This window comes from Arachis hypogaea, chromosome 17 (genome assembly GCF_003086295.3).
Source record: "Arachis hypogaea cultivar Tifrunner chromosome 17, arahy.Tifrunner.gnm2.J5K5, whole genome shotgun sequence".
Taxonomy (NCBI): Eukaryota; Viridiplantae; Streptophyta; class Magnoliopsida; order Fabales; family Fabaceae; genus Arachis; species Arachis hypogaea.
This window is the reverse complement of record NC_092052.1, coordinates 131,179,977-131,187,473: the sequence shown is the minus strand read 5'-3', so window position 1 is coordinate 131,187,473 and position 7,497 is coordinate 131,179,977.

Genomic DNA, 7,497 nt, shown 5'->3' with positions numbered 1-7,497 from the left:
TGATGGATGACACCCCATTAAAAATCTCTTTCCTTGTCACTGAGACATTCTTGGAGTATAGCGCTTTAGATTTCTCCATATTAACCTTCATCCTAGAGGCTCTGCAGAAGTTATCCAAAGCTACCATTACATTTTGAACTTGCTATTTTCAGCTTTATAGAAAAGAAGCAAATAATCGGCGAAATCAAAAGAAAAATTCTTGGACTCCCTCTAGAAACCACAATCGGCTTCTATAATCTCCTATCAACTTGATGATTAATAAAGCAACACAATCTCTCCATACACAACACAAATAGATATGGTGACATTAGGTCTCCTTGCCTAAGTCTCCGACTAGGAGTGAAGCTATTTAATCTATCCCATTCCACAGGATAGACAACAAAGAGGCAGTGACACAACGTATAATCAGATTGATTGTAGGGATAGGAAAGCCAAAACTCACAAGGGTATGTTTCAGAAACTTCCAATCAACTCTGTCATAAGCTTTCTCCAGATCAATCTTAAAGGCCAGTGTGCCTTTCTTGGACTTTGTCTTCTTCATGAAGTGAAAAATCTCTTGCAAAATAATGATGTTGTCAAGAGTTCCCTTTCTTGAAATAAAACCTCCTTGAAGGGGCCCAACAATGTCCGCGAGATGAGGACGAAGTCTATTAACCAGGACCTTCGTTATAACTTTGTAAACTACATTACAGAGACTGATAAGTCTAAAATCCTTCATGGAAATCGAAGCTTCTACTTTCAGAATAAGAATCAAGAGAGTTTCCATCATTCTCGAATCAATATCCATATCAGAGAATGCTCTTGACTAACCATAGTCCAAACATCAAAACTAATAATCTCCCAATATTCCTTGAAAAAGAAAGCCTAAAACCCATCAGGACCCGACGCCTTAAAAGAAACATACTAAAAATAGCCGACTTAATTTTCTCTAATGTAACTAGCACTATAAGGTTATAGCAAGCGTCCTCAATCAGGGAAGAAAGCGGCACTTCACCAAGACATCCCAAATTCACATCCTCCAACTCGCGAAATAAGCTTCTAAAAAAAGACTTAGCTTCCCTGCAAAGGACATCCGGATCCGTTTTTCATACCCCATCCTGAAGAAAGAGACCATGATGTTTTCTCCGCACCAGAGTCTGAATATGAAAGAAATTGGTATTTCTATCCCCGAATTTTATCCATTATTCTTTGGATTTCTGAAACCATAGAAGTTCCTCTTGTACAAGAGTATTATTATAATCCTCAATCAACTGTTGTTCTTTTTGTCACATAGAAAAATCTTCCATCACTTCCAGTCGCTTCTGTAGGAAATTAATTTGGCACTCCAACTCGCTTTTCCTAATGAAAATATTACCTAACACTTTAGAATTAAACTCTAGAGAGACTGCTACGATTGGTTCACATTATCTCTGTACCCCAGATGGATAGTCCAAGCTGTAATAAACCGGAAAGGTCTGTTCCTTTTCGGCTGGAGCCAACCTTTAAGGGAACTAGGATGTGACAATGATCAGACTGAAGTCTATTTAGTATTTTCTCATAAGCCTTCGGAAATAGAGATAACCATCCACTATTGATATAAACCCCGTCAAGGATTTTTGCCGCCTCAACATAATTTTTCACCCTTATGTATCAAGAGAAACATCTTTCAATAGTCTTTAAGTCAAACAGGTTGGTATCCCCTAATGAGGCAGCAAATCGATCTATGCATCGACTTGAAAAAAGACAACCCTTATATTTATAAGAGAAGATGACTTCATTAAAATCACCAAGAATGATCCATGGCCGACGAAAAGATGAGGGCTAGGTCACAAGATAATCCCATAAAAGAACTCTGGTAAAATGAGGACTACGATAAATACCGTTACACCTCCAAATCACATTATCTAATTGAACTTCCACCGAAACACACTGATCAAAAAGCATCTACCCACTTGCAGCAAGCATCCGACACTATAGAAAGGAACCATATACCCCCTTTATGCCCTGTTGCTTCTACTGTACCAATAGAATGATAACCAAGTCTTTCCCAAAATAGTTTCAAGTGTTAAAAAGGACAATGAATCTCAACCACAATAAAAAGATAGGTTTAAATTTTCTAACAAGCTCTTTGCAATTCATTCGGGCTAACTTATTAGATGCACCTCTAATGTTTCAAATTATTATATTTAAACTATCCATAATATAAAGATAGAATAATAGAACAATAGTGAATATAAAATTGGTTCACCAACCTCAAGATGAGGCTTGAATCATGGGACAAACTCCCTTGCACTTTATTGTCATTGATCTCTCATGGGAGGCCCCTTCATCCATGCCTTCCCTCGTTGCATCCTTCGATGCCGAGACTTCCATCCCAGTGGTACTGCCGCTGAAGCAACCTTCGCGAAAGCGTCTACCACCGAGCTTCCATTCTTCTTCGTCGACGAGCTTTGTAAGGACGGCGTCTTGGCCATTTCCGAAGGGAGGAGTCGCGGGGCGCTTGGGTTTGTTGAGAAAATGGCATTGCAGATGCATCTCCATTCTTCACACGCAACCTACGCTGCTGGAGTATGGTTCGAGATCCAACCCTGGCTCGTGAAGAAGCAAACCCATCAACATGAGGAACATGTAACGTGAGCCTTGCTTTCTTATCCGAACCTATGCTTGAGTGTTCCCTTCCTACCTTGGGCCTAAAATTTTGCTTTACAGCAACATGATTCCCCTCTATCAACCACGGGCTACCAAGCATGACCTTATCCCAATTTTCAGTGGCATCAAATTTTACCCGAAAATACCCAAATCCCATGTCTAGAAGATCGAAGCCACCTTTGATGCGCTTGACCATCTGAAACTTATGTGAAAGAGTTGTATAACTGTAGTTCTTGTCCAAGACCTTGATCACTAAGACATCTCTATAAGGTTCTATCAAGCAGAGCTTTGTCTCTTTTGTGAAGTTAACACACGGAGGTTGGAAATCACCCCACTTACCTACCACCGTCGTTATACCATCCCCAGAAAGAGATCTTACAAGTGCAAAGGCCTTAGATTTTTCTACACTAATAACTTTATCTCTAAAAGAGACTTTCAAAGCCTTTGAAAAACTTCCTAAAAAAATCCTCCTTGACACCGAGTGCACATCCACCCTCACTCTCTCCCTTATCTCTTTTGATGGCATGACCGTCGTCTTTCCCCTATTTTGCCCTCAAACCCTTATTTTCGCTCTCTCATTTGCTCATTTCTTACCCTTTCTGTACTATCACATGGTAAACGTACTTTATTTGTCCTTTATTAGTAGAATTAATCAACATTAAGGATTAACAATGATAGGGTTTATTTGGCAAATTACTTACATATATATTGTTTAATAACTCTTGAATTTATATAATTTCCTCGGAGAAAATTACTAGAACTTATAAAAGGATTTTGTTATCTTTTACTTATAATTATAAGTTAAATTTAATTTTAATTACTAACAGCATAAAAAAATTTATATAATTATTCAATCAGATTTATGTATTTAGATAATATTTAAAGTATAGAATTTAAAAATTAATTATTTTTATTGATGTAATAAATATATAATTAGTTGTTTATATAAATTTTTTATACTGAGAATGCATATAAAAATTTTTTATAATAAGTTAATGGACTTAATCAATAATAATAAAGATATAATTAATTATTTTGAGCAATAAATCAAATTAAGTTACTCGAAATAAGTATTATGATTTATAATATAATAAAACTCTATATTTAAGTGATTTAATCAATCAAGTCCAATCAAGTCTTTTAGATTTATGCGCTTTTTTTCATGCTTTCTTCTTTTTCTTCTTTCAAATTCACGCACGCACATTCTTTTTCACCCCTGGTGTTACGTCTTCTTCTTCTTCTCCTCCTTCCTTTTTATCCTTCTCCTCCTCCATCATCATCATCATCATCATCATCATCATCATCATTATGATCATCATCGTTATCGTCATTATCGGCTTCTTCTAATACGTATCGTCGTTATCGTTATCATCGTCATTGTTATTGGTATCATTGAATTTTTGCCATATTGATGACATTATCTGATCCAAAATTGATTTGGATGTGTTTTTGTTCAAAATTGACTTGGTCTGTGCTTGTTATGAAACAAATTTCTTTGTGTATCGTTATCATTAAGTAATTTTGGTTCATTCGGAATTCAATTTTCGATTTATTCTGGATGTAATTTCGGTTCATTTCTGAGTGAATTTCTGATCATTCAATTTTATTTGTGTGCTTATTTTCGAACACAATCATTAAGTAATTTCGGTTCATTCTTGATGAGTTTGGACAACTCCAAATTAATTTGATGATGCTCAAACATTATTAAAATATTTAATCACAAAATTATTAATTTAAATTTTAATTCACATTTGTTAATTAATAATTTTGTTGCTTGCAGATCTTGTTTTTGGGCATAAGAAAAAATGAAAGTCCAAAATGGTTGGCCAAAATTTAGCCTTGTGCAAAAATATTTAAGAATATTTGTGGCTGGAATTATTATCATGTGGATTGGGCCAGGAATTATTATGTAAGCCCAAATTAAATCATTTGGTGAAAGACCAACTAGCTTGGTCCGAATTGAAAAAAGAAGGAAAGGGAAAATGCTTAATTGGGTTCGGTTACCCACTCACTTGGGTTATGAAATTCAAATTTTGATTAACTTGAATTTAATACATGCCTTGGTAATATGAGAGAGAAAGCTCATTGATTTTATTGCTATTATTGCTTTACACGCTACTAGGCATGGGGAGTGTAAACTTAATTCATTTTTTTCTTTCTTAATTTCTTTGAAATCTTTTCTGTATTCTCTCTCTTCTCTTTCTTCTCTATTCGGTTGTCACTTTACAGGAAAGATGAAAGCAAAAACAAGCTATCAGAAGAAAGAAGAAGAAACTAGTTGCAAGCAAGAAGCCATTATGATGATGGCATTAGCAAAAGGAAGATTCACAGTAGGGTGTGGCTGAGATCTTTGCCACTTATGATAAGAAGTGGTAAGGAAGTCTCAAGCTCTCCATACCCAAAAATAGAAGAGATCCAACTCGGTCAGAGAAGAAGATCCCAGAGGCATGGCTCGTCTCTACTTTTGTTCATCCATCACAGGAGGTAGCTACTGTAGCTACGTGGGTAAGAAGCAGAAGATAGAGCAGGAGGAGCTGTCAAGCATCAAGGACTCATCAAGGGTCAGGAATCTTTCTTGGGGAGCAAGTCAAGATGAAAGGCCCGGATTGATGAAGCTTGGTGAGAAGGGATGAGAAAGAGGTAATTGCATATTGGATTTTGTATTCGGTTCTCTCTCTTTTCTCTCTGGCCGAACCGGTTTGTGTTGAAGAAGAAGAAGATTAGCTCGGTTCAACCGTTTCAACCTTGGAGGCTTCCCCTTCTATAATAAGGGTGAACAGCCAAGGCTTGAGGCAAGGAAAAAGGAGTGTAAAGTACAGATTTCTCATAGCTACCCAAGCTAACAGAAGTTCTTCTCCTTCAATGTTCTTCATGTTGTATTTTTCTGTTTAGTTTTGTCTGTCTTGAGTCTCATGGAAAAAAGCAAACAGTGAGGTTTGTATGAAAAAGCCATAGAGCGGAAAAAGGCAGAGTATACAAAATTAAAAGAAAAAGCCATAAATGTCCTAGAGGTCCTTTGTACATCTGTGTTGTGTTTCATGATTCTGTGGAAATCCCCTTACAAGTTGGGTTAGCACTTAGCAGTTGAAAGCTTGGCAGGTGACCAAGTCAAGTTCAGGATTGGGGATAGATTCTAGACTTGTCCCAGATAGGAAGGGTAGTTCCTAGGGAGAATTGGTGTCTGTAATCTGTTTGATTATAGTAAAATTCCATCATTGTTATGATGGAGACTGGATGTAGGTTGCACTGCACTTAGCAGCTGAACCAGGATACTTCTGGGTGTGATTCTCTCTTTCTACTCTACTCAAATTTTGAATCTGTTCGAAGGAGACAAAATTGAAAAATATCTCCTCATTGGTCACGAGACAAAAAGAAAATGTCTCTTGACTAGCAACGAGATAAAAAGCAAAAATATCTCCTTAAGCGTTTTAAAAGGGCAGCAAGATTTACTCAGCAAAAAAGGGGCTAAGATTCAACCTCCTACCCTTCTCTTAGCCACTGATAACCATCAATTGGTATCAGAGCTTGGTCTCAAAGGGATCAAGCTTTGCATCTTGGAGAAAAGATCCTGTTGGCAGAAAACAGTGGCTCAAACCTGGTGGCCTACACTCTGACAGAAGGGCAGTCAAGCAACAAACCTCCTCTCTTCAATGGAAAGAACTATATGTATTGGAAGGAAAGAATGAAGATCTTTGTCCAATCAGTAGATTATAGATTCTAGAAAATAATCCTAGATGGTGTGGTCTCTCTCAAGGGTGAAGCAAGCTGGACCGAAGAAGATAGAAAGAAAGTGGAGCTCAACGCCAAAGTTATCAACTTGATTAATTGTGCTATCATCTTCGAGGAATACCGACGGGTATCAAGATGTACAACGGCAAAGAAAATCTGGGACAAATTACAAGTCACTCATGAAGGCACAACCCTAGTAAAGAAGACCAGAATTGACATGCTAAATAGAGAGTATAAGATGTTCACAATGAAGGAAGGAGAATCAATTAATGATCTGTTCGAAATATTCAACATCATCATAAATGGCTTGGATGCTATGGGGATCACGTATCCTGAATCTGTGCTTGTGAGGAAAATTTTGAGAAGTCTCACTAAAGAGTGGAAAACTAAGGCTATAGTGATATCTGAGAGTAGTAGTCTTGATTCCATGACATATGATGATTTGAGAGAAAATTTACTTGCTTTTGAAAATACATATTTGAAAAAAGACACTAAAAGAAAAGGAATAGCTCTCACATCTGTTACTAACCCCCTAGATGAGGAATCCAGTGATTATTCTTCTGAAAATCAATTTGTTTTGTTTGCAAAAAAATTCAGGAAAATGGTGAAACTCAAGAAAAGGAACAAAGGAAGCGGTTCAAGAAAACCAAGGAAAGATTCCAACAAAGTGATATGCTACAACTGCAAGGAGACTGGGCACTTCAAATCTGATTGCCCTAAGCTAAAGAAAGATGAGAAGCCGGAAAAAGGAAAGAGGAAGGGACTCATGGATTCTTGGGAAGACTTGGAGAACGATTCTGATGAAGATGAAGAATCAGAAACCAAGTCTCAAACTTGCCTTATGGCTGATCATGTTGAGCAGGTAGTATTTCATAACCCTGACACTGAAGATCTTCATCTCATGATCGATCACCTGTCTGAAAAAATTATACGCTTCTTGCTTGAAAACCAAAATCTTGAGTCTCAAATTGAAATCCTTAAAGCTGAAAATGGTTTTCTAAAAGATAAGTTGAGAGATGCTGAAACTGATGTTGAACTTGTTGAAGAAAACAAGCAGTTAAAAGCTCAACTTAAAAGCTGTGAATACCACCATTCCGTAACTGCTAATCTGATTTATTTTGAAGAAAATGAGTGGCTATA